Genomic DNA, 26,250 nt, shown 5'->3' with positions numbered 1-26,250 from the left:
ATAGACAAGAACAGATAGAAATAATATTTTACAGAGGAAAGAAACAGAAACCAATTAAAATCTGTCAGCCGGTAATGATACAAGCCTATTTCCAAAAAAGTTGGGATGCTGTGTAACGTGTAAATTAAATGCAATGCAATTATGTACAATACATGCAAACTCTATATTTAATTGAAAATGGTGTAAAACAACATATCAAATATTCAAACTGAGAAACTGTATTTATGTAATTTTTAAATATATGCCCATTTTAAATTTGATGCCAGCAACATGATCCAAAAAAGTTGGGACAGGAGCATGTTTACCGCTGTGTTGCATCTTTTACATTCATGGCCTTTGGCAGACAATCTTATCCAGAGCAACTTACAATTCAGTTTTACATAGGTAGGTAAAATTAGTGTTAGGATTCTTGCCCAAGGACTCTTATTGGTATAGTTTAGGGTCCTCGTCCAAGCAGAAGATTGAACCTCAATATACAGTGTATACGCAGAATGTTACACACTGCACTACACCAACCATCACCTCTTCTTTTAACAACATTATATAAGCGTTTGGGAACTGAGGACACAAATTGCTGTACTTTTTGAAAGTGAAATGTTTTCCTTTTCTTGCTTGAAAAAGGATTTCAGCTGCTCAGCATTTTAGGTCTCCTGGATTGTATTTTTCATTGCATAATGCTGCAAATGTTTTTAATGGGTGACAGGTCTGGACAGCGGGCAAGCCTGATTAGCACCCAGACTCTTTTAATATGGAATAATGCTGTTACATGCTGTTACATGCTGTTACATGCTGAATACATGCAGAATGTGGTTTTACATTGTCTTGATGAAATTTGCAAGGCCTTCTCTGGAAAAAAATCATCTGGGTGGCAGCATATGTTGCCAAAACCTATATATATGTGGACCACAGGACACTTTTCTACTTCACCTCAGTTCACATTTAAAGGTCTTGAGTGCAGGGAATGTGGCAGTGTTTCTGGATCCTGTCTATATATGGTTTCTTCCTTGCATGGAATAGTTTAACTTACAGTAGTGGATGCAGCGATGAACTGGTTACAGATCAGGGTTTTCAGAAGAGTTTCTGAGCCCATTCAGTGATTTCCACCACAGAATCTTTTTTTTTTTTTATAATGCAGAGCTGTCTGAGGGCCCAAAGATCACAGCTAGCCAACAATGAATTGCAGCACTATTTGATTGATCAGTAACCGCGAACAAATAACATTGTGATATAGTCACGTAATCGAAGGCATACAGTAGATAAGATTTGTGTATGAAATTTGCAGTTTATTAACAATGTACAAAATGTACAACATAATAAATGTTAAAACACAGACGCATGCAAATACCCACACAATTTGTTTAGAAAAAAATGATCAATGGTGCCGTCTCGGCATGAACATAGTACAGAGCTTAGCAAGCAAGCACTAAGAATTCTGCCTAAGTGCCAAGCTACTCAATTCTCAGCTTAGAAGAGCATAATTCTTCTGTTGTGCTCAGAAGTAGAAAAATGTTTCACATAGTCATCAATGTTGAGGGCACGTGCCCTCCTTGACTCAACGCTAAGAGTCATCAGCCATTGTTGTCCTAAGATGGGTTTTAATCAGTTTTAAAGCTGAGAAGCTTCGCTCACAGGAAGCAGTGCTGACTGGAGTGACCACAGCAGTCTTACAAAGCCTGAAAATCTCATGGAAAACCTCTTTGTAAGGTTCAAGAAACACAATAAGCAAATGTGGTGCTGGACACAGCTGGGTAGAGGTCAGTTGCATCTCTTGGCTCTGGATCATCTTCACCCTGGTCCGAGGCAGAGGTCTGTGTGTGTCCCCTCAATGAAGCTACACTGTAAAAGAATATTTAAAAACTAAATTAATATTCAGCCATCATTTTAAAAACACATGCTATCAGTAACCAACATTGTGAAATAGAAATTCTGAAGATTCAATAAAATTAATTAGTGAACCAGGGATGTGACTACCTCTGTAATGACTCTGACCTGGTGATGGCGAGCTGGGTTGTATTTGATAGTGACTCTCCTGACTAGTCCCAGGGTGGAAGCTGTCAGGACTGCTGATGCCAGGGTTGATTTCTGTCTTTGCCTGATCTGTGCCTGACTTGCTGCTCTTTACAAAGAAGTCATATATCTCCCCCTGCCTCTTCATTCTCAACTCACCCTGTGCAGAAAATAAGTCTGTCTTGTTACTTCTGGCATCACTTACAATCCAAATATGCGAAGTGGGAGAGCTGCGTTCAGCGTTCCCATGATCAGTGAGTGACAGAAGTGTCTGTTTTTAAAATAATTCATTGTACCCGAGTGCAGATCTTTCAGTAACTCACTCTACACATCACTGACACTGTGGCACACAGACAAGTCGGGGGAAAGATCCCGCTGTAGATGGAACAGGGAGGTACCCCAAAACTACAAAAATATATGTTCTATCTGAACATAAGTGACTTTAAACAATGACTCTGACTCGAACGAAACCATAAAACGTACCTCGATCCATCAACAAGTAACTTTAGGCTGCTGTTCTTCTCCTCGCCAATCTAGACTGCCCTTTTCTTCTTTGGCCCAGAGAACACTACATCCATTATTTCCATAAACATCTTAAAGGTTGGACTTATGAAATCACAATGCGCATCAGTTCATTTTAGTTTGTTTTATTTGCATTTTACCTACTGTCCCAACTTTTTTGTAGTTGAAATTACACACACAGTATTAAACAGCATTCAATCATTTGTGCTCTGGGCTGAAATTAAGCGTTAGTAAAGTCTGCTTGAACTTATATCCAGCCTCCCTGCTCATTCCACACATGGCAGCGACATGACAGCCAAGCTATTGATACTGGCTTAAAGTGATGTATGAGGTAAAGAAATAAAAATGCATGTTTTCAAACTTAAACTTAAAACCCAATGATTAAAAAATACATGTTGATTATGTAAATGGAGAAAAAAGATTATCTAATTGTATTTCATTTTAATACGCCCCTTAATTAAATTGCCATTACTAATAGAACAACTCTATTTCTTGAAAGGCTTTAATACAAATTTAAGTCAAAGCTGACAAATGTACCTACACACAGACTGAGAATATTCAAACGTGGAAATAGGAATGAGTGAGAATATTTATATTATTGGGAAATGAAAATATAAAGAAAACAAAAGAAAAAAAAAAGGGGGGGGGGTATTCGTCACATTTCTATTTTGAAAAAGAAAAAAATATGAAAGTACATAAAATAAGGAAAATTTTCCTATCTACTGCACTTTAATGGTAAACAATCTGGTAAAGTACTTAAGTTTTTATTGATGTTATGAAACGTACTGGTACAATGCAGTATTTATGCACAGTATAACAAATTATGTAAAGACTATAAGTGCAAATGAACAACAGTAATCATATTTTCATTGAACACAACTATACACCTATATATTGTGGCAGTAACACTCCTGCCTTGCAACGGGAAGGTCATGTAAAAATAATGCCAAGTTAAAAATAACGTAACCAAACAAACTATATACAAAAAAAGAAATCTCTATATGCACACTGTGGATACAGTTATCTAAAACCTTTAGCTGAGCCTGTATTCTAAAATGAACTCAGAACAAAGAATTTACAGAAGCAGTCTTCTGTTTCTTTTAGCAAATAATCTGACAAACTCCTCCATATCAAGCCTATTGGTTATTGACTTTTCATGGCCCAGAATCACTAAATTTCTTTTTCTGTCATGCAGCGTTGTGCGACGAAAGGGAGTAAGAACTCTTGTCAGTGTAGAGAACGAGCTTTCACATGATGCTGAGGATACACCTATCACCAGTGCGGTCACATAAAGAGAATGCAGGACAGGAAACGCTTCTTTATAGGCCTGAAGATGATTGCACACTGTTGAAAGGTTTGCTGATCTTGTCAAGAATTTATTCTGCAACATAGGCTTTGCCACGTTTATTTCATTTCTCAGGATGTTTGTGTCAGTACCTATAAGTTGCTGTAGGGGCTCTAATATGGCCAGATCAAGAAAAGAGCTATCGTGAGGAAGGAGACCATTAACAGCTGTCATCAAATCCAGATTTCTTTTACAAAATCTGTTCTCCATTTCAGCAATGGCTCTGTCTAAAATTTCCAGAAGCGACCTCCTCAAAGATTGATTTGGTGTATGACATGAGTCACCAGGTCTGTGCCCTACACTGGAAAGCACCACGCTGTCAGTCAACTGTGTGTTCATAGTCCTTTTCCGCTTTGAAGGTGGGCTCTCTGACATCTTTTAAATCATTCAGAGATGCACAGATGACCTCCCCAGCCTTACACAGGTCTACAGAATTGGCTTGCAAGATTGAATTGGCCGGCTTCAAAATGGCAAGAACTTTTAAAAGGAACTTTCCAATTTCAAAGAAATTATGTTCTCATCTGCACTAAGAGCCCAGATGCCTCTGTGCATAAATCCACAGGTGCATCAGAATCTTCATACACATCAGACAGAACTTTAAAAATGACCTCTTCATTCTGCACTAAGCAATTTGTCACATCAAAATGACTGGTCCACCGGATCTCTAGAAGCTTTTTGAGAGGGGGGGTGTCATAACGCCGAACCACATAATGTCGCTGGAAAAATGAATGAAGTGTGCAAAAAAGGATTTAGCATGCGAATCTGCTTGCATTGCATGGACCACTGTGAGATGTAGCTGGTGATTATAACAGTGAATGTAGGGAATTTCTCTACCAAGTTTTCTTTGAAGCAGTGTCTGCACTCCACCTTTCACCCCACTCATTACAGCTGCTCCATCATAGCACTGACTTATGATGTGATCAGAACAGTAACCTCCATCAGAGAGATGCTTTAGTATTTGATCAGTTATGTATTCAGCATCTAGCTGATCTAAGTCAAGTAAGCCAATAAGATGCTCTTCTGGAACAGAATTACAGATGAACCTGATCATTAGGGAAAGGTTCTCTACATTACACCTGTCTCGGGTTCCATCACTCTTTATACAAAAGCCTGCTGTGTCTGCATTGTCACATTTGTGTTTAATCTCAATCAAAACCATCTTTGCTAGCGTGTCAATGATCTCATTTTGCATATCTTTCGATGTATATTTTGCATTCTGAGGAACATGTTTTGCTATATCTGCCAATTTAGGGTCTTTGGTTAAAGTATATTCAAAAAGCTTGATGAAAAGGCGAGCTGATATGTCGTCATTTTGACTCGACTCCTGGGTACCACGAAAAGGCCGTTCATTTACAGCCAAAAACCGAACCACATCCGCTATGCTTCGAACGTAGTAGCGGTTTTTCTCTGTCTGGGTTGGACCCAATAGACCAGTGATAGTGTCACCGCTTGACTCTCTGTTTCTTTTCTGCCCACAAAGCCAAGCTCGGACATGACTCTGACTGGATGCGTGCTTCTGAAAGCCTTTATCATTGTCAAGTGCCGCTTTCCAGTGTGTATAGCCGTGCTTTGTGAATGCTAAATCTCTATCATTTTTACCCTCAAATACACGACACGGAAAGCAAAAGCATGCATCAGTTCTTACAGAGTACTCAAGCCATGGCCTGGATCGATACCAGCTCGGATTAAAAGCCCGTGCTGTGTGGCCAAAAGTTCGCTTCGGAAAAGCATTTAATACGGGCTGTGACGGCGAGGAAGCGTTTAAACCATGAGCCGCGACGGCTCGCGCGGGGAAAGAGCACAGTCAGCTAACGCTGGTGGTGTTTGACATGGTGTGGAGGAGCCCTCGGGTGTGACACTCACACGGTCAGTTGATTTTTTTGAGATCAAAAAACGATGCATTATAAGTGTTTCTACAGTGTATATTTATTAAATGAAAAATGCACAGAAAGACATCAATAAACTTAAGCCTGTGCTAGGAGAACCAAGTTAGCCTAACCGCTAACGGCTAATAAAATAATTTCAGCAACACCCTTAGCCCCCCCCTAGCGCCGGCCCTGCTCTCCAACCTAATTTACACACACATTCAGACATAAGAATATTTCACTCAAATGATCATACCGTGGGCACCTCCAACCAGAAGGTTAGGCATTGCTAGACGTCCATTTCTTCATATTTCACAGTTCTTTGTCTTTTATACACCGCTTGCACACACCGACTAACTATTAAACGAAACTCACACCTTTTCCCAAAGTGCATCACGTGACCAATCGATGACCTAACTATTGACGTGGTCAGGTGATGTTATTAATTAAGCAATTCTCCAAAGTATACACATAATAATCAAGAAATATACAAATATAAATGGATATTAAAAGTGAAATGAATAAATTCACACAAAACAAAATGCTTATATTACTGCATTCGCTACATCGTTTACCTTACTTCAGGAAAAACAAACTAGTTAAAATAGTTTCTTCTGCAAAACCATCTACCTGTATTCTGGACCCAATTCCTACAGGTCTACTCAAGGAAATCTTACCAGAAATAACTAAGCCTATTCTGTCAATAATAAACTCCTCTCTTAGCCTTGGATGCCAAAAACTTTTAAACTTGCAGTAATTAGACCGCTGATTAAGAAAGCTAACCTCGATCCCTGTGAACTATCAAACTATAGACCTATCTCAAATCTCCCCTTTATATCCAAGATCCTGGAAAAAGTGGTAACCAAACAATTAAGCTCTTATTTGCATAGGAATAATCTACATGAAAAAAATTCAGCCTGGTTTTAGGCCACATCACAGTACAGAAACAGCACTAGTAAAAATTATAAATGATCTTCTATTATTCACGGACCAAGGAAATGTGTCTTTACTAGTCCTCCTTGACCTTAGTGCAGCATTTGACACAATAGACCACTCTATCCTACTAGATAGACTAGAAAACCTTATAGCGGTAACAGGAACAGCTCTTTCCTGGTTCAGGTCCTACCTCACTGATCGCTATCAGTTTATTAATGTAAAGGGTGAATCATCTGTTCGTGCAAAAGTAAGGTATGGTGTTCCACAAGGCTCTGTTTTAGGACCTATATTATTCACAATATATATGCTACCACTAGGCACCATTATCAGTAAACACGGCATAAATTTCCACTGCTATGCCGATGACACCCAGTTATATATATATCAAGCAAACTGGATGACAAAATTAAACTTAGCAAGATTGAGGACTGTATAAAAGACATAAAAGATTGGGTGTCAAGTAATTTTCTGCTACTTAACTCAGATAAAACAGAGGTCCTGCTTCTAGGCTCAAAATCAGCTAGAAACAAACTGTCTAACTTAACACTTAACAGTTTCTCAGTTGCATCAAGCTTATCTGTTAAAAATCTTGGTGTCGTGATAGACGCTGATCTGTCCTTCGATGCACATATAATATCACTAGAACAGCCTTTCTGCATCTCCACAATATCGCAATATCCACAATAATAAATTAAGAAATGCATTATCATCTAATTTAGATTAGCATCTAAATAATAAAATAATAGAAGTGCCCAGTAGAGGGTGCTATAGCTACAAAATAAAAATGAAAGCATGTAACATAATAACATTCATTTTATGAATTTAATATATAAGTGACATTTTCTTATGTAGCCTCATTCAAGAAATATTCTCTGACCTGTTTTAGTGTGTTCTTGTGGAGCTCTATTTTTTTTTAAAGCCTCTGGATACTGAACACTTTTTTGTTGTCAGTGTGACCATCAGCAAGCCAATAAAACAATTGAAAATTAAAAAACATTGTACTGTTCCTTCAGCTTTTTAAATAATTATAAATAATAAATCTTACCTAGCACATCGAGATGAATCTTTGTCTCAAATGGTCCACTTGGCAATATGTTGAAGATGCAGGTGTAAACTCCTTTATCTATTAATGTAACATTCTTTAGAAGAATTGTGCCAGTCATTTCTTGAATGCTCCCAATAAATTCAGCTCTGTCTCCTAATCCATTTATATCTTCTGTTTTGCCGTCTGGAGTAATGACATAAAAGTTCTTATTTGTGAGCGTTTCTCGAGTCCTTTGCCACGTAATCTGTGTTAGTCTCTCATTTGTCTCAATCAGCTGGCAGAACAAGGTGGCATCGCTTCCTACTGTAGCAGCTGCACTCCGACCAATGACCCTCACAACTGAAAAAAAACCCCACACACATATGAGTCTATTATTTTCCATAGATTTTATCCTGTGTGTTTTTCGATAGCCTACATCAAATTATGATTTATCTTCATTACACAAAGACAATGTCAGCTGAATCAAGGAGTGGAGGTACCAGATCTTGAATATCACATATAACAATTACTGATGTAAACGCTGCACATCACCCTGGTTGATTTGAGACTATAAAGGTACACAGTTTTCATACAGTTTGTAGTGTTTTATCAACCAGCTGTTACTGGCCACAGCTACGCCCAGGGCTGGGTAAAATACTTTGATAAGTTAGTGATGGCTGAATACTGAATACACTGTCTTAAATGTATTTAATAGTCTATTTTATTACAACACATGAAAAGTAACATTCATATTATCTTTAGAATACATTTACAAGGCAGATGTTTTACTGAACAGTCCACTTCTGCTCCCACAATCCCCTGGGCAGAAAACCAGTACAGTAACAAAACTAAACATATCACTTTCAAACATGTTCACTACTGAGAAGATTATCAGATTATCACTCTTTTAACTTGTCTATATTCTATTTTCCCTGTAATTGAACCTTATTCTGCCCTCATTAAAGTTGGCTGACCAGTTCAGTGAAGAAATAACTACAAATGATCAAGTCTGAACGAAAGCAGAACTTGCCAGCGTCCAGTCTTTGCTCCTCTGAAGGCTTAAATGTTTTCCCTCGCCATCAGGTCACTTAGTGAGACAAACTATGTTTTTATGGAATTAAAAAAATATAATAAATTGTATTTTGTACTAAGTAATAAAATATATCTTACATATTAAAAAATAAGATTGTTTTTTTAAATAAATTGACATATGTAACATCAGTGTGGAAACAGATCAGATTAGAGCTTCACAAAGACACAATCACTTAATATTTCAGCTGGAATTTCAGTGGTTGTGTATACAGACAAAAAGCAGTAGTAGTACCTAAGGTGAAGAAGTGTGATTACTTCAAACATTACAGCTTTTAAGCTGCAGCTTAATCACATCATTTTCTGTCCTGTCACAGAAAAGCGTTTATTTTGGAAGCTATTTAAAGAGACTGCCAGCCTTATGAATCAAATGAGACGGTCCAGTCTTTGTAGAGGTCTTTGTAAACAGGCCCTGACCCTGGCCAGCAGTACAGTACTGGTAGAGTAATGCAGAATTAGACGGATAGAAACGATATTAATCCCAGACTTACCTGCAGTTCTGCCACAGAGTAGAATGAACAAAATAACACTCGGAAGAAGAAGCTGCTGTAAGTTAATCATCGCACGAAGCTGAATGAATCCAGTTTAGCCTCCTTTTATCCAAACGCATTAAAATGATTATTAATTTAAAAATAAATAATGAGGACCACGAGACCACGAGTGAGCCAGGAACAACACAGCACTGCTTGTAGCTCCAGAAAACTGCTTGTCGTCAGCAAAGAGCGCTGGAGCCAAGATACGGAACTGTCTGTTTGTTTTTTTGGGAACCGCCGCTAGATGGCGCTGCGGTAGCGGTGCCGCCCGTGAACAGCACAGAGCCTGCAGACATTCACGACCTCCACATTCATTTCTGAAAGGGATCTGAAGGTGTCCTCCAGCAAACTAGCAGTCTCTAACAGTAACCATTAAACCAACTCCCATTAGAAATTAAAACCATCATATTTTAATTATTAAAGCATTGCAGTGAGTAACACGGGCCAAGATCAGATCCATAATGAACTGTAAAAATGAGCAATGTAACATTAAAAATATCGCCTTTCACTGTACCAGAAGACCAGTGGTGGATGCTGCTCTTTCAAGGAGGGGAAGCTCAATTTCGGCCTACATCATTAAATGTGTTGGTTTATTTATACGTAAATTCTACCCTCAGTTCGTTTTCAAGAAAATGATCTGTGACCCTGTGGTACCAACAAGGTGTCTTTTCAAGGGACTTGACTAGTGTCCTCTCAATGGCCAGCAGAGCTAGGCTGCTTAAACGGGCCTGGCCCATGGTGTTGCGGGTGTAAGACTTGAGCCGTTTTAAACAGGAGACGCTCCTCTCTACACCTGCAGATGTAGCTCCAATCGTTGCCACTAATGACAATAGTTTGTACACCTGAGGCATTGCACTGTCCAACTCCATGTCTTTCAGACACAGCAAGAAATCACATAGCTTTGCCCTTTTGCCCTGCAAGTCCTGGTTTGAATATAGTACTTGAAGTTGAAGACCTCAGTCTCCCTGAATCCAATAACTGGCCAAAACTTTTCAGGACGCTCTGAAATGCCTCCTCTGGAAACACTTGTCTCATTTCTTCAAATTTCCCTGGATTGACCAATTCTAAGAAGCGCAGACTTTCCAAATTTGCAAAACGCCAAGGTAGCTGCTCTATGAGACTGTCTAGGATGGCCATGTACAGATTTCTGTAGCGCTCCTTGGGATCCTGTAGTTGTGACAGACGGCGTTTTCTCATGGGCTTAGTTTGTGGGTCTGATGTGAGATCTGCTGCTTTGGCATAAACAGCTTGGAAAGCCCCCTCTGACCTCTTCTCAGTCTCAGAGAAGATTTGTTCATATGTGTACAACATGAACACAAACTCAAAATCCTCCAGTTTCATCAGAAGGCCTTTGGCACAGTCTAATGTGTCATCATCCATGGACTTATCTGCAATGATCATCTCAAAAGTTTGCAGCAGGGCATCATAACTGTTTGCCACAGTGCTCACTATCCGTGATGTGAAATTCCATCAAGTAGGAGCATTTCTGGGCAACCTTGAGCAGCCTGCAGACTCAAGAAAAGACATCCTCTTTGTGCATTTTGAGAAAAATGTGGCAAACCCAGAGAGTGATGCAAAAAATATTCTGCACTGAGATAAGCATTTAGCCCCCTGAGACAGAACCAGATTCAGTCTGTGTGCATAGCAATGCACAAACATTGCACTGGGGGCTCTTGCTTTAACTTTAACTAGCTGAAGCCATGACAGCAGCCCCATCATAGGTTTGCGCCACAAGTTTTTCCCTGAAATTGTAGCCCTGCATGTTCTCATTCAAGACTTCAAAAACAGACTGAGCATCTCTTCCCCCAGAAACATCAAAAATTCCAACAAAGCGCTCCTGAATTTTACCCGTCCTATCCACATAGCGAACAATGACAGAGAGTTGAGCATGGCAAGCTATATCAGTTGTTTCATCCATCTGCCATGCAAAAAAGGGAGCAGCCTGGATTTCATCCTTGATCTCATCAGGAACAGTGGCTGAAAGAGCAGAGATCAAGTCATTTTGGATTGCATGGGACATACCAGAAAACACAGCTGATGACTGGAATTGTGTGGCCAGGACAGAGTCATATTTAGCTAATGTTTCATTAAACTCCCTGTAATTCCCCTTGTTGGATGAATCAACAGTCTCATCATGCCCCCTAAATGACAGCTCCTGACGGCCAAGCAAGGAAGTCACATCAATAAGGCGGCTTAAGAAAGCTCTGATTTGTTTAACTGCTTCATTATGTTTTGCCACTTGAATGCGAGCGCCTTCATTCGTTGCATGCTCAACCCTGACTCTGCCCAGGCAACTTAACCTTGCACATGCACTCACATGTTCATTGCTTTTTTCATGCCTTTTGTATGCCCTGTCAAAGTTGGACAGATCCCCAAAACCCACTTTTGACCAGACAACACATCCCTGAGATGGTTTCATCAAGAGGCATGGCCAACAGGACATTTTATTTGTTACAGCACTGCCAGTCAGCCAGCTCACTTTGTCATACCAGGACAGCTGAAAAGACCTGTTACTTTCCCCAACTTTTGCACCAAATTAATCTGAGGAGTTGATCTGCCCTGCTGTTTAATCCTGAGGTTTTCTTCGTAAGGAAGACTATCAAATGGCTTCGCCAAAATCCGGTCCACAACATTCAAACTGCCTGCCATTATGTGCAGCTTGCTACTTAGCTAACTCGCTAGCTGGGACTGGCGCGAGGCTAGTGTGAAGTGTGTCCGCCTGTGAGCGCTTTGTGACGGTGGAGGGGCTCAGCAGCACCCGCTGGACAGAAAGAGTGATAGAAGTCGGTCTCCAAACACAAGCAGCTACAAAAAAACAGCAGAAATAGAAGCTCGGTTTGTCGCTAGTCGTTTTTAACAAAGAAAATGCCGCTAAGAGGATTAGGAAAGTCTCCGGTTCAACTCAGAACAGAATGAAAATGTAAAAAATGAAAATTAAATGCTCCCACGGATGTTTACACCAAAAGATCGCTGATTCGCTCATTTCGCTGTCAATCAGAAAGGCATTCAGCCTCAGACAGATCATCCAATCATCATGCAGAAGCTGAGCGTCCGGGCCAGCCGAGGCCAGCCCACTGCCCCATAGACCCCCAGAGACGCTGAGCGTCCGATGGGCGGGACAAAGCCCAGCATTTATCCAGTGGCGCGTCTCGTTTCGCTGCACTCTTTGCTTCGCTATTGAACTCTGTAGACGCTCAGCGTCCACACTGTTTAGAGCACTGTGAAGCTGCGGGAATGAGCGAGAGGAAAGCCGCGTCGTTACCAGTGATAAGAAGCTGATTCTGAACAAAAGTTGAGCGCGTTGTAGCGCATATTTAGTCAATGACACACACAACAGTATTTTTGATCACTTATTTTTTGACATTTTAGGGGAAGCTGAGCTTCCCTTGCAGTCTTAGAGCAAGAAGACTCTGAAAGGCAAGTTTTCACGAAAGTCTCCTCTCTGTTTCTCTGGAGTTTTCTAATCAGTAAATTGTGTGATTTAATATTTCTATGTAGGTTCGTTTTTGTAAGATTGTCGGGCTTTAAGATCTACAGGTCCTTCTCAAAAAATTAGCATATTGTGATAAAATTCATTATTTTCTGTAATGTACTGATAAACATTAGACTTTCATATATTTTAGATTCATTACACACAACTGAAGTTGTTCAAGCCTTTTATTTTTTTTAATATTGATGATTTTGGCAAAAAAGTACAGAAAAAACAAAAATCCCTATCTCAAAAAATTAGCATATTTCATCCGACCAATAAAAGAAGTGTTTTTAATACAAAAAACGTCAACCTTCAAATAATCATGTTCAGTTATGCACTCAATACTTGGTCGGGAATCCTTTTGCAGAAATGACTGCTTCAATGCGGCGTGGCATGGAGGCAATCAGCCTGTGGCACTGCTGAGGTGTTATGGAGGCCCAGGATGCTTCGATAGCGGCCTTAAGCTCATCCAGAGTGTTGGGTCTTGCGTCTCTCAACTTTCTCTTCACAATATCCCACAGATTCTCTATGGGGTTCAGGTCAGGAGGGTTGGCAGGTCAATTAAGCACAGTAATACCATGGTCAGTAAACATTTACCAGTGGTTTTGGCAGTGTGAGCAGGTGCCAGGTCGTGCTGAAAAATGAAATCTTCATCTCCATAAAGCTTTTCAGCAGATGGAAGCAAGAAGTGCTCCAAAATCTCCTGATAGCTAGCTGCATTGACCCTGCCCTTGATAAAACACAGTGGACCAACACCAGCAGCTGACATGGCACCCCAGACTGACTGTGGGTACTTGACACTGGACTTCAGGCATTTTGGCATTTCCTTCTCCCCAGTCTTCCTCCAGACTCTGGCACATTTCCGAATGACATGCAAAATTTGCTTTCATCCGAAAAAAGTACTTTGGACCACTGAGCAACAGTCCAGTGCTGCTTCTCTGTAGGGACCGGTCACCTCTTCTCGTTGTGCAGCGTTTTCTGCCACACTTTTTCCTTCCCACAGACTTCCCACTGAGGTGCCTTGATACAGCACTCTGGGAACAGCCTATTCGTTCAGAAATTTCTTTCTGTGTCTTACCCTCTTGCTTGAGGGTGTCAATGATGGCCTTCTGGACAGCAGTCAGGTCGGCAGTCTTACCCATGACTGCGGTTTTGAGTAATGAACCAGGCTGGGAGTTTTTAAAAGCCTCAGGAATCTTTTGCAGGTGTTTAGAGTTAATTCGTTGATTCAGATGATTAGGTTAATAGCTCGTTTAGAGAACCTTTTCATGATATGCTAATTTTGTGAGATAGGAATTTTGGGTTTTCATGAGCTGTATGCCAAAATCTTCAGTATTAAAACAATAAAAGACCTGAAATATTTCAGTTGGTGTGCAATTAATCTAAAATATATGAAAGTTAAATTTTTATCATTACATTATGGAAAAGAATGAACTTTATCACAATATGCTAATTTTTTTAGAAGGACCTGTATAAAAAAGTCTCACCATCAGTTTCAATTACTGTCTGTACCCGCCACTACGGCGGAGACACGGTGCCACACAGGCACAGCCTTCCAGCTCTAGCTGCGTCCAGAAACGTGTTGAGGAAAGGAGAAGACAGAGGGGAGAAGACAGAGGGGAGGGGAGGAGGAGATGGAAGGAGAGGAGAGGGGAGGAGAGGACGAGAGAGGAGTGAGTTCATGTGCACCGAGCCCATGACGTCTGCTCTCAAGGAGCAACCCTGTAGCTGGATTAGCAAACTCCATTTCCCTCCCAGTTGCCTAAATAACTGTGTTGTGTTGTCAGATGCCATAGAAACTGGTAACAACCGTTTATGATGTGTTATGTATTTGGATATAAATGAGGCCAAAGTCCTAAAAATAGTGCCTTATCAGTCCACATCCTTGAGCAGTGCTGTCTTCAAGTTGTTGTCCAGCAGAAGTGTCATGGACTGAGGAGTTGCAGGGTCTGGAATTATTAAATTGCTTGTCAAGACGTCTGTTGTCCATCGCTTAGCAAGGCCTTTATGTCCCCCACTGCACCTTTAAGCTACCAGATAATGTTGTTCATTTCTATCAGAAAGCAGAATTATATACAAGGCAATTATGTCATTAAGACCAACAGTGCTGTGGTTCACATACTGTATGTTCAAATAATATGTGCATTACTTCTTACCTGGCTTTTCAGCAGCCTTGCCTAAGAATAAAACAGGCCTTCTCAAACTATATTACATTTCCACTCTCTCAGCTCCTTCTCTGCTTTGATCCTAAACCTCCTCTCATATTTGAGGTCTTCTTTTAGCTCTTGAATCTCCGTTTTAAGTGACTTTGACAAATTGTTATCTGCTGATCTCAGTGCCTGATGTATATACATGGGGTTATAAAATGAAGAACCTTGAAAATAGTTAAGATACAGGGGCAGAAAAAAATGACTGTTGACTGCTCACCATATTGTCAGAGCAGCTTTGTTTGACAGCAGCCATTATATTTTGATGAATTACATTTTTGTTTAGTCTTTGTGTAATGGGGGGCGAGGAGGTGGACACATGTGCGTAGATAAGCGAGATTTATTAGGGGCAAATCCAGGGTCGTGGTCGAAACAGTCCAGGGTCAATCAGCCAATACAGAGATTGGGGGTAAGACATGAAAAACAAACAAGATTCACACAGAGCAAGGACACCGACCGATACATCAAACAAAGACCGGCAAACACTAAGGGCAAACACAGGGTTTAAATAATAAAGGGTAACGAGGGAAAGGTGAACACAATCAGGGGCGGAGTAACCAAACAGGGGGCAGGACTTAAACCAAAACAAACACATGGAAGACCAAAACAAAGGAGCACATGGACAGGACTGGGAGGGGCCAATCGTGACACTTTTTTCCTTTGCATTAACTGGAAAGCCTTCTTGCATTAAAAAATGAAGAACAAAACAACAATGATTCAGTAACAACAAATTAAGGTTATTACACATTACCTTAATTGCAGCTACAACACTGCCTGTTAATGATTCACAAATGTTTATGCAGAACTTGAGAATCCACATTATTCAGCTTTTTGAGCATTCCTGGGAGTAAATACTTACATACAAGTATTTTGCTTAAGAAAGCTTTTGTGAATCCCGCCCCAGGTGTGTTTAATCAGGCAGTGTGTTGAAGTCTGTGGTGTTTTGGCCTGTGAGGACTGGAACCTGACACGTGTGAATTACATGGCATACACATTCAAAGCCTGCTGTTGGAAATTCCCTAGGGGGAGCAGGCACTCTAGTTTCTCCAAAACTTTGTTCTTTTCAGGCATATGGTACTCTGGTGTTGATATTACTTTAACTATTTTATCATGTTTGGTACATATTTTCAGGTTAATTGTAATAGTGCAATTCCTATTGCATTGTTTCTCAACCCTGGTGCTAGAAGCCCACTGCCCTGCACTTTTATGTGTTTTTCTTGCTGCCAACACACCTGATCCAACTAACCAATTCATTAACAGCCAATTATTGAGTTAGTTGAGCTGTGTTAAAGCAGGAAAAGCACTAAAATGTTGTTAGAAAATTAGTGAAAGATTCTTTTCAACAGCCAAACTCACTAGCTTGATAGTGACATCAGGGAAACTCAGGCTGTCAGGTGAGAAAACCTAGATATGTGGATTCCACACAGCACATATTCACTCACAATATGTATGGAAAGCAGAAATGTTTATACGCTGATGTACTAATTCCACCAGAAGCTCACTTCATTTCAGGATAATAGGAGTCAGTGAGCTAAAAATAAAATGAATGCACATTCATTTCTGAATTATTTTTCTTAAATAGCCATTTCTTCTGTAGCCTTTAACATTCCAAGAATGTTCTCTGACCTGTTTTATAGAGTGTTTTTGCGGACCTGTATTTTTCAAAAACCTCCTAAACAGTTTTTCCTTCATCAGTGTAACTACCAGCGAGCCGATAACATACAACGTACACTCATCGGCCACTTTATTAGGTACTGTTCAGTTGCTTGTAAGCATCTTGTCAAGACAACTTGCTGAAGTGCAGTCTGAGCATCAGAATGGGGAAAAAAGGTGATTTAAGTGACTTTGAATGTGGCATGGTTAGTGGAGTCAGACGGGCTGGTCTGAGTATTTCAGAAACTGCTGGTCTACTGGGATTTTCACGCACAACCATCTCAAGGGTTTACAGAGAACGGTCTGAAAAAGAGAAAATATCCAGTGAGCAGCAGTTGTGTGGACGAAAATGCCTTGTTGATGTGAGAGGTCAGAGGAGAATGGGCAGACTGGTTTGAGATGACAGAAAGGCAACAGTAACTCCAATAACCAGCTAAACTCTCTGAGGAACGTTTCCAACACCTTGTTGAAAGTATGCCACGAATAATTAAGGCAGTTCTGAAGGCAAAAGGGGGTCCAACCTTTTACTAGCAAGGTGTACCTAATAAATTGGCCAGTGAGTGTATAATTAAAGGTAACTTTATGAAAGAGTTTAGGTGCAGCATAATCATATAGTACAGATCAGGAAGTTCATTATGTCCTGTAGTCTGAGATGGAAAATTCAACTGCTATCACACTCGATACACTGTAGTTTGTTTGAACTGTGATGTGTATACTTTTCACACAGCAAAGCTGAAATCCAGCTCAGACGGGTTTTACTACTGCTTTTGTTGCAGTTCCCATGCAAACTAACTGAACCCTGAATATGTTTTTCTACTGAACAAAAGTTCAGTAGAAATTCAGTTGAATTATTTGCATAACTTATCTTGTTTTTTTTGCATATCTTGTTTTTTCAGCCACACCTTTTCTTAAGGATAGAAACCATAGGCTTAATTTGAAGGCACGTTTTAAGGCTGCAGTCTAATACTGGGACAGTTTAGGCACACTTTCAGGAAATGCTGAAAGCAGATAGCTTATCACACGGTTAAGTTCTTTTCACACAAGCTAACTGTGAGTTACAACCCAAGGCTAAACAGTCAGAAGTTTTGAACAGTTTATCTTTCTCTGAAATGACCTCTGCTGTTCATTCATGAAGCTGATTGTAACTTGCAACAGAATTAGACCAATAGAAGCTAGTGATCTGCGTAGTTTTGTGCTAGAAATTCTATACATTGAGTTTTTGCTTCAAACACAAAGTGTCTCACAACCATGAAAAACAACTGGATAGTCTACTGTTTAACTAGATTACATGCACCGATCCACTGTTGCCTCAGTAACCTAATTAACTCTTATTACAGGGTCTGTTCTGAATTATAGACTAGACATGATGCACCACACAAACAGCACATCACACACATGCTACTAGTACATTCACATTCACAATATGAAGACTAAGCTATTTGAGAGACCTTTATACAAGTCCTATTTCTGAATATTCTGAGTATAATGATACAGTGAGCGGTAGTGAACATTGGTGAATTGAAGTGTCACAAATTCCTGAGGCACTAATGTATCCAGTATCTATTTAACTGCTTAGGCAATAATTAACTTTGCAGAAAAAAAGTGGACGGTACCTTCAATGATGCATTCTGCCTTTATGAAGACAGACATTCAGTCAATCTACTGCTGTATCCTTACTTTAGAGTAAAAATAAGTAACAAAAAAATTCAAAATAGATTATTTTTGCTTAGTTTCCATATATGGACTGTATGAACTGGAGAGTAAATGGAGTGTTCTGAAACTTTCACAGTGTTAACATACTACATGAAACTTGTATTTCAAAAAATAATTTTTTTGTATACACACACACACGCACACACGCACTCACACACACACACACACACGCACACACACACACACACACACACACACACACACACACACACACACACACACACATGTATAAATAGCATATGCATAAGAACAGATAAAGGTGGGAGTGAACACACTGCTAAGAAAAAAAAAAAGTAAAAAATTACAATTTGAAAAGTTTTAGTAAACTTACTTTAATAAATGACTATTTTTCAAGGTAGAAATTCCAGCAGTTACAGAAAAGCAATGTTACATCATACCAACCTTGAATTCTTAAGAAAAAAAAAACCACTCTATGCTCGAACAATAGGAGTTACACATCTTAACAGGAAATGTGTCCAATCTTACCAGCGTGTGGTGGGAGTGACGGTTTAACCACTGTAAGATCAGCAGCAACGGTTAATTATTTGTGCTGCCCTGGAGTCTACACACAGAGCGTTAAAGGAGAGAGAGAGAACTTGTGTGTGTGGATGATTTCACTGTATTGTTTGTAAAAGCAAAATGAGTCAAATGGAAGAACATGCAGCAAGAAAAGAAAAATGAAAATGAGAGAAAATGAAAATATAAGCAGAAAATGAAAATATAAGCAAACACCTGTGAGTCTGTTGGCTTTGTGACAGATGGCCTCTTTGGTTTTCTACACTTACAGTGCTTTTCCTTCAGTTTTTCATCTCTAACAGGGCCCTGGTAGCAATAAAAAGTAAAGACTAAACTAAAATAAAGATAAATAGACACAGGGTAACAGGAGGAGAGGAGCAGTTCCACAGCGCTGTCTCCCTGTTTAAAATTCTAGATCAATAAGAATTTAAAATGTTTTGCTGATTAAAAAGTATATTTGTCCAAATGTGGGAACTTAAGGTGTGTCCCTCTTGCTCTCAGGCAGTTTTCTTATCACTGTGGCCCTTGGTTTGCTCACTTGATGTGTGAAACTGAATTTCAGTAAAGCTGTCAAAGTCAGCAAAAATGCAACACAAAACATTTTTTTATTTTTTGTACTTAAGTGCAGCTCAAACATATTTACATGTATGCACACTTATATACTCAAATATATAAACAAAATGTATTTCAAAATTAATAAGTAAATAATAAAAAGAAATAGGTAAAGATTTTTTTAAAATTAAAGTAATTTTATTCTAGACATAAGCTGAGCACACTGTATCACACGAATCCAGATCAGCATCTCATCGTAAGTCTTTTCAACACATTCGTATAGTGTAGTGGGTGACACCACTTCCCTCTATGCTGTAGACTGGGTTTCAATTGCCCAATTGGGCAAGCACCCTACACTATATAGCAATAAGAGTCCTTGGGCAAGACTCCCAACACTACATTTGCGTACCTGTGTAAAATTATTAAATTGTAAGTTGCTCAGGTCAAGAGTGTTTGCCAAATGCTGTACATGCAAGATAAATTTTATATACATACTGTCCTAACCTTTCTACTGCACAGCAGTATCTTTTGTCCAATTTCCAATTTGAGGTGTGGCTGACTCTGTATGACGAGCTAGTTTGCAAGGCAAGCAGCTGTAAGCAAATGTCGAATATTCCCCCAGCAGGTGGTTTGTGGGAGTGGTGTCTAATGGGCACTGCTGGCATTCCCAGACTATCTGTTGGGAGAAAACAGAAATTTCTGTTTTCCTGTCACCTGGCCTAGTTAGATGATGTTGCAATGTATTATGAACTTAACAACACAGTACAGCTTGTGAAAACACACAGTCTCTGCATTAGTATTTCACAAACATCTTTCTGCCGTAAAGCTGCAGCTAAATATACTCATTTGACACTAAATGAAATTGTTAACTAGCACATTGATTAAAGTATCGTGTAACATAATTATGAAAGATACAGCAGATACTTTAAGCCATTTCGTTAACTGTATGAGTAGCATACTGCTTCCCGTTAGCTGGATTTGGGTGAGACAGCCTATTATAACATATTACAACATACTTTAAACATATGCTTTTCCGTAATCATTATGGCAAGCTATTTAGCGTTTACTCTTATTTTTCTTGATATCTGGAAATCAGTTTACACATGTGAAGATTTCATTTTCACTAGAAAATTTAAATTTTTCCAGTTAGAATTAAATTTTCACCTGTAAAATTTGACCAAAAATAAACAAGAAAAAAACATAAATGCTCTATAAAGATTTATCAGGCCTGCCATGGCAGTATGCTTTAGTCTAGAATCATCAGGTTTACACGTGTACTGTGTTTTTTTTCTCAGTTGACTGATTTTTAACTTGTGTAGTCCTCCTTGAGCAATAGCTGTGCCTGTATTGAGTGCATCCTTTATACTAAAGGGTGATGATGTAAAAAGAGAGAGAGAGAGAGAGAGAGAGAGAGAGAGAGAGAGAGAGAGGCCTACTCAGTTTTTCACAGACCTACACAAAAATGTATTTCTGAACAGTGAAGCATACTTAAGCCCCATTACTGACCCAGTGATGCCGGTCTGGACTGGACAGATTCAAAATGAAAAGTTTACAAAATGTCACAAAGGCATTAATGGGATCAGGCACTGTTGTTCTGGATCACAAACGCCATTCAAACTCATCCCAAAGATACTGGAAGAAAGCACACATGAAAAGACACATTGTGGGAAATCTGGATGAATTGAAGGCCCTTATAAGGAAAGTTGAACAACAGAATAAGAAGATGAGGCCTATGAAGAAAACAAAGGTCTTGACTATGAAAGAAAGACCACTAACTTTACCACTGATGAAGCAGGTGTGGAACTGTGATGGACAGTCTTTGCCTACCTGGATCAGGTATTGACAACAAAGGATCCAGTTGTCAAGAAATCTGCAACAGTAGTGATGTGTCTATACATACAAAGATTAGAACTGTCCAGGCTGTGGAAGTGCAAGCTGAACTATAAAAAGGATGGGAAAAATATTGATGTCTTTGAACTTTTGTGCTGGTAAAGGCATTTGGGTACATTGGACAGCAAAGAAAACAAACTGATTCTCAATCAAATCAACCCTCTCCTCTCACTCAAAGCTCAGATAACCAAACTGAAGCTCTTACTTTAGACATATGAAAAGACCAATTCATAGGAAAAGACAACAATACTTGGAACAGCTGAAAGTAAAAGACGAAGAGGACAACCAGCAACAAGATAGACAAACACAGTTAAGAGATGTCCTGGAAACCCAAACAGTAAACAAGATATTCTAGAGAAACAGAAGTCGCCAGGAGTCATAACAGACTTGACGATAATAAAAAAAAGCAGATAAAAAAAAAATAAATAAATAAAAAAAAATAAAAAAGTCTGGTTCCACTGATTTATCTTGAAGGTAAAGTAGGTTTTTCCTTGTTTTTATATTAACATGTTGATTGTAACTTCCTGTGTCCGCAGGAGTGTAGCAAAGGCACTTATAATGAAGTGGTAGTGGTGATGGACCAGTTGGGAAAGACTGTATCTGTATAGTGTATGTTAAAGTATTCGTCTGTCTTCAGTCTTTTACCTTGGAAGGCTTTCAGACTGTATATAGTAGAATAACCTACTTCAAGAGATTGTGGTACCCTGCAAATTAAGGTCAGTGAAAAGTGCCTATGATACAGTTATGAACCAGGCATTTCCTCAGTAGAATTATCAGCCTCAAATAAATCTATTCAAATATAGAAGCAATTTTGCAGCAATACATTTCACTTACGTTTGGCCCCTTTTTGCTGTTGGCTTGTGCAGCCTAGTTTTTGCAGGTGGTTCCTGTTCCAATTTCCTGTTTGCTCCAGTTACTGTACCCATTCTGTTCATGTATTTTGTCAGTAACTATCATTTGCGTTTGCTTGTTTGAACTGTTATCATCAACAGTGAACAGCATTTGCATCCTACATCCAGCTAAGAGATTAGCTGGAAGTCTTGCCACTTGGTGCAGTGTATGCACAGACACTCATTCATTAGTCAGGAAAAAATCATTAAAAGACATTAAAGAAGTCCATTATCATTATTGCTTGTGTTTGCATAGGGATAGCTGACTTAGAATACAGCAATCGACAGCAGTCAGTCTGATCTTTCTGCTGACGGTTGAAACATGGGGAAAAAAACAGTTATGGTGCTGTGAACGCAAGCTCTTCTGTTAGCACGCAGCATTATCTTAATGATCTTGGTTTTGGCTTTGCAGTGCACTTTTATCCATTTTTAGGTAACATACAATATCAGGAACTACATTAGTAAGTCTAGCAACTTGATATGTAGTCTATAGTGAAACACTGATACTTTAGGCACAGTTTTTGTGAAACTGGTGACCATAAGCTTTCGTTATGCCTGCCTCAGCTCCTTTGTTCCCACCCATCCCGCCCTTGCCTGTGTCTGCTGTGTCCCGTGGGCCTCCTGTTTCTCTTGTGTCTGCTGTTCCCCATTGGCCTCCTGTTCTGTCTGTCTGTCTTGGTCCCCGTTCCCCTGTCGTTTGCGTGGTCTGTCTTGCGTTCCTGTTTTCCTCGTCCTGTTGTGCCTCCGTTCGTCCCTCGTTCGGCGTAGTTTTGTGGTGTGCCTCCTCGTCCTCCCTCCGTTGATGCTGTCTCCTGTTTCTGAGTCTGTGATCTTGGCTTCTGTTCCCGTTTCTGTGCCAGTTCCGTCTGTTCCTCGTGTCCTTTGTCCTGTCCTTGTTTAGTTCTGTGTTTGGTTTTGGTTTTGTTTAGGCGCGCCTCATTGTTGCACGCCTTTGGGGGAGGGTACTGTCATGATTGGCCCCTCCCAGTCCTGTCCATGTGCTTTTTGTTTACTTTTTCATCCACCTGCTTTGTTTTGGTTCTTAGTCCAGCCCCTTGTTTCGTGACTCTGCCCCGATTGTCGCCGCCTGTCCCTCGTTATCTCTGTGTTTTGTAAGCCCCGTGTCTGCCCTTTGTTTTCGTTTGTCTTTGTACCGTTTGATGTTTGAATGTACTGTTCGAAGTGTATGTATTGTTTGAAGAGTTTTGTTTATTTCTAGTCTGTTTGGAGTTCTGTGTTCATTTTGTCATGTCTGTCCCTCCTGCTCAACGTATGGCTATTTGAACCTGGACCATTATGACCATGACCCTGGATTTGCCCTTAATAAAAGTTGCTTATCTTCACATATGTGTCCGCCTCCTCGCTCCCTGTTACTTGTGCCAGAAAAGTTAGGGTGTGGGCAACAAAAGGCTGGTAAAGATGTGTAATGCAAAAAAAAAAAAAAACCTGGTGGTTGAGTGGGAACAGATCAGTAGCATTATATGCATATAAAAAAAGCATCCCAGAGAGGCTGAATTACAGAAGTACAGATGAGGAGGGGTTCAACACTCTATGAAAGACTGCACAGTGCAACAATTCAAGAATAACATTTCTCAACATAAAATAACAAAGCACTTTTGCTTTTCATCATCTATGGTATATAATAACATTAAAAGATTCAGAGAATCTGGAAAAATCTTTATGTAAGGGACAAGGCCAAAAACCAGCATTTGCTGGCTGTGATCTTTGGGCCCTCAGGTGGCACTGCATGAAAAAGACATGATTCTGTAGTGGAAATCATTACTTGGGCTGATAAAAAATATATATATAAACAGGATCACTGCCACCCCCTCTGGGCCAGAGCTCATTTAAGATGGACTGAGGCGAAGTTGAAAATTGTCTTGTGGCCCAACAAATCCACCTTTTAAATTCTTATTGGAAATCCATCGGGCTAAAGACCACTCAGCTTATCAGAGCACAGTTCAAAAGCCAGCATTCATAATGGTATAGGGGTGCATTAGTACACATGGCATGGGTGACTGGCACATCTGTGAAGGCTTTAATGCTGAACAATATATACATGTTTTGGCAACATATGCTGCCAATCTAGACAACGTCTTTTTCAGGGAAGGCTTTGCTTATTTCAGCAAGATGATGCCAAACCACAATCTACATGTATTACAATAGCATTGTTCCATATTAAGAGTGTCCAGGCACTAAACTGGCCTACCTGCAGTCCAAACCTGTCACCACTGAAAACATTTGGTGCATTATGAAATGAAAAATATGACAAAGGAGACCCCGAACTATTGAGCAGCTGAAATCCTATATCTAACAAGAATGAGAACATTTAACTTTTAAAACCACAGCACTTGGTCTCCTCAGTTCCCAAACGCTTACACAGTGATGTTAAAAGAAGAGGTGATGAAAAACAGTGGTTAACATGCCCTTGTGTTGTTGGCATAAAATTCAAAATGGGCATATATTTTTTTATAACAATAAAATTTGTTTCAACATTTGATATGTTGACTTTGTAGTATTTTCCTTTAAAAATAGGGTTCACGTGATTTGCATATCACCGCATTCTAATTTTATTTACATTCTGCACAGCATCTTTTTTTTAGAAATGGGACTGTATATCTTGTACACACCCAACCTCTTACAGCTGTCATACCCGTCTCTTTTCTCCTGTGCCACTTCTCTACTAAATTACCACATCTCAGCAGCTGTGTTTAGGAGTGTCTGGTAGTGGATATTTACTGTTCAAATCAGACTAGTGAACTGAAGTCTATGAAATGTTTAATCAAATTCTTCTAAAACAGCTGCTCATAACTTTGTGTAAATAAAAATAGTGCTGTAAACAGTAAGATAAATAGCATGTGAACACATGCTGACAGGACCCACCTCCTTTACTCTAGTATAGTATGTATGACCAAGTGTAACAAAGCTGAAAATAACTTCATTGAATGTAATTTGACATCAAAATTCTAATAGTCTGTATATGTTTTTGATAAACATTGTGTTTTAGGTTTAATGCTGTTCATTACTTTTTTGCCTCAGAACTGCAACCTCCTACAACACACTTTTATAGTTTTGTTTTATATGTACTAGTGATACTGTAGGAATTCTTATCAAGGAGTCTGTTCAATGAGTCAGATCAGCTATAATCTAGTTATCATTCGGCTCTCCACTGAGTAACACCGGCTTTTTTCCAAATAAACCTCAAAAGGGGGATCCCATGAAAAACAACAGTATACTTTTTCAGTGAGAAGGCCAGAAGAGCTAAATGGACTTGCTTTCATTTATAAAAATCCTTCAGTCAGTTCCTAAAACAAATGTACACAAACAATTAATACTTCCCACTTGCTATACTCTGGCAAACAGCTATATTAGCTTTTCCAAAGGTAAGCCATGAAAATGAGCACCAGGAACAATTTCACATTTACAGAATTAAATAATCAAGCATAACTCTGCATATTGATTATTAACAGTATGTTTGTTATAACACATATATGCACCCTAAATTATCACATTAAAAACTATTCTAAACTGATTCTCAAGTGACAGTTCAGCCAAAAAACACATTTGCACAATTAAAAGTGAGTTAGTGGCTTAAATTTGCATTAGAAATGGACAGTGTGGATAGAATTCTCACCAAGTTGGCTGCTACTGATTTTAGTTATATGATATAACTTTGTGTATTCTTAGACAACATGCAGGTCAGAAAACACGTAAGCAAGTCTATTTGAGATTAGCTAACAAATGGATATGGTTTGTGGCTTTCTGACTAGGCAATACTGTTAAATACGGTACTGACAATTCGCCCTACCCCTCTATCTCAACAAAGATAAGGACACCCTACCCCTAGGCACAAACGTACAAAACGAAGGGAAAGGGCTAACTGGTAGAGGCAAGGGATGAAATGGGATTCTGCCTTAGAGGTGATAGAAATATTTTCCAAAATGTGTTGACAAAGTTTTTATTTTTTACTGTCTACTACAGCATATTGGAGTTGAAATTTAATACTTTATTTTGCTGTCATTTGAATGTATTTACA

At 39.4% G+C, this 26,250-nt stretch overlaps 1 protein-coding gene and 1 long non-coding RNA gene across 2 annotated transcripts in view; both read right to left on the bottom strand.

The window, feature by feature from the left end:
• Positions 1–26,250, bottom strand: part of LOC108414877 — an 85,502-nt gene that overhangs the window by 27,959 nt on the left and 31,293 nt on the right. The gene's annotated exons all lie outside the window — the stretch shown is intronic.
• Positions 1,333–9,478, bottom strand: LOC108416092. Its single transcript, XR_005130409.1, has 3 exons — positions 9,280–9,478; positions 7,721–8,059; positions 1,333–1,836 (listed from the first exon to the last, which is right to left on the bottom strand). It is a non-coding gene; the product is annotated as an uncharacterized LOC108416092 (long non-coding RNA).

This window comes from Pygocentrus nattereri, chromosome 6 (assembly GCF_015220715.1).
Source record: "Pygocentrus nattereri isolate fPygNat1 chromosome 6, fPygNat1.pri, whole genome shotgun sequence".
Lineage (NCBI taxonomy): Eukaryota > Metazoa > Chordata > Actinopteri > Characiformes > Serrasalmidae > Pygocentrus > Pygocentrus nattereri.
Note: the sequence above shows the minus strand (reverse complement) of the source record. Positions and strands in the feature narration are given on the sequence as shown.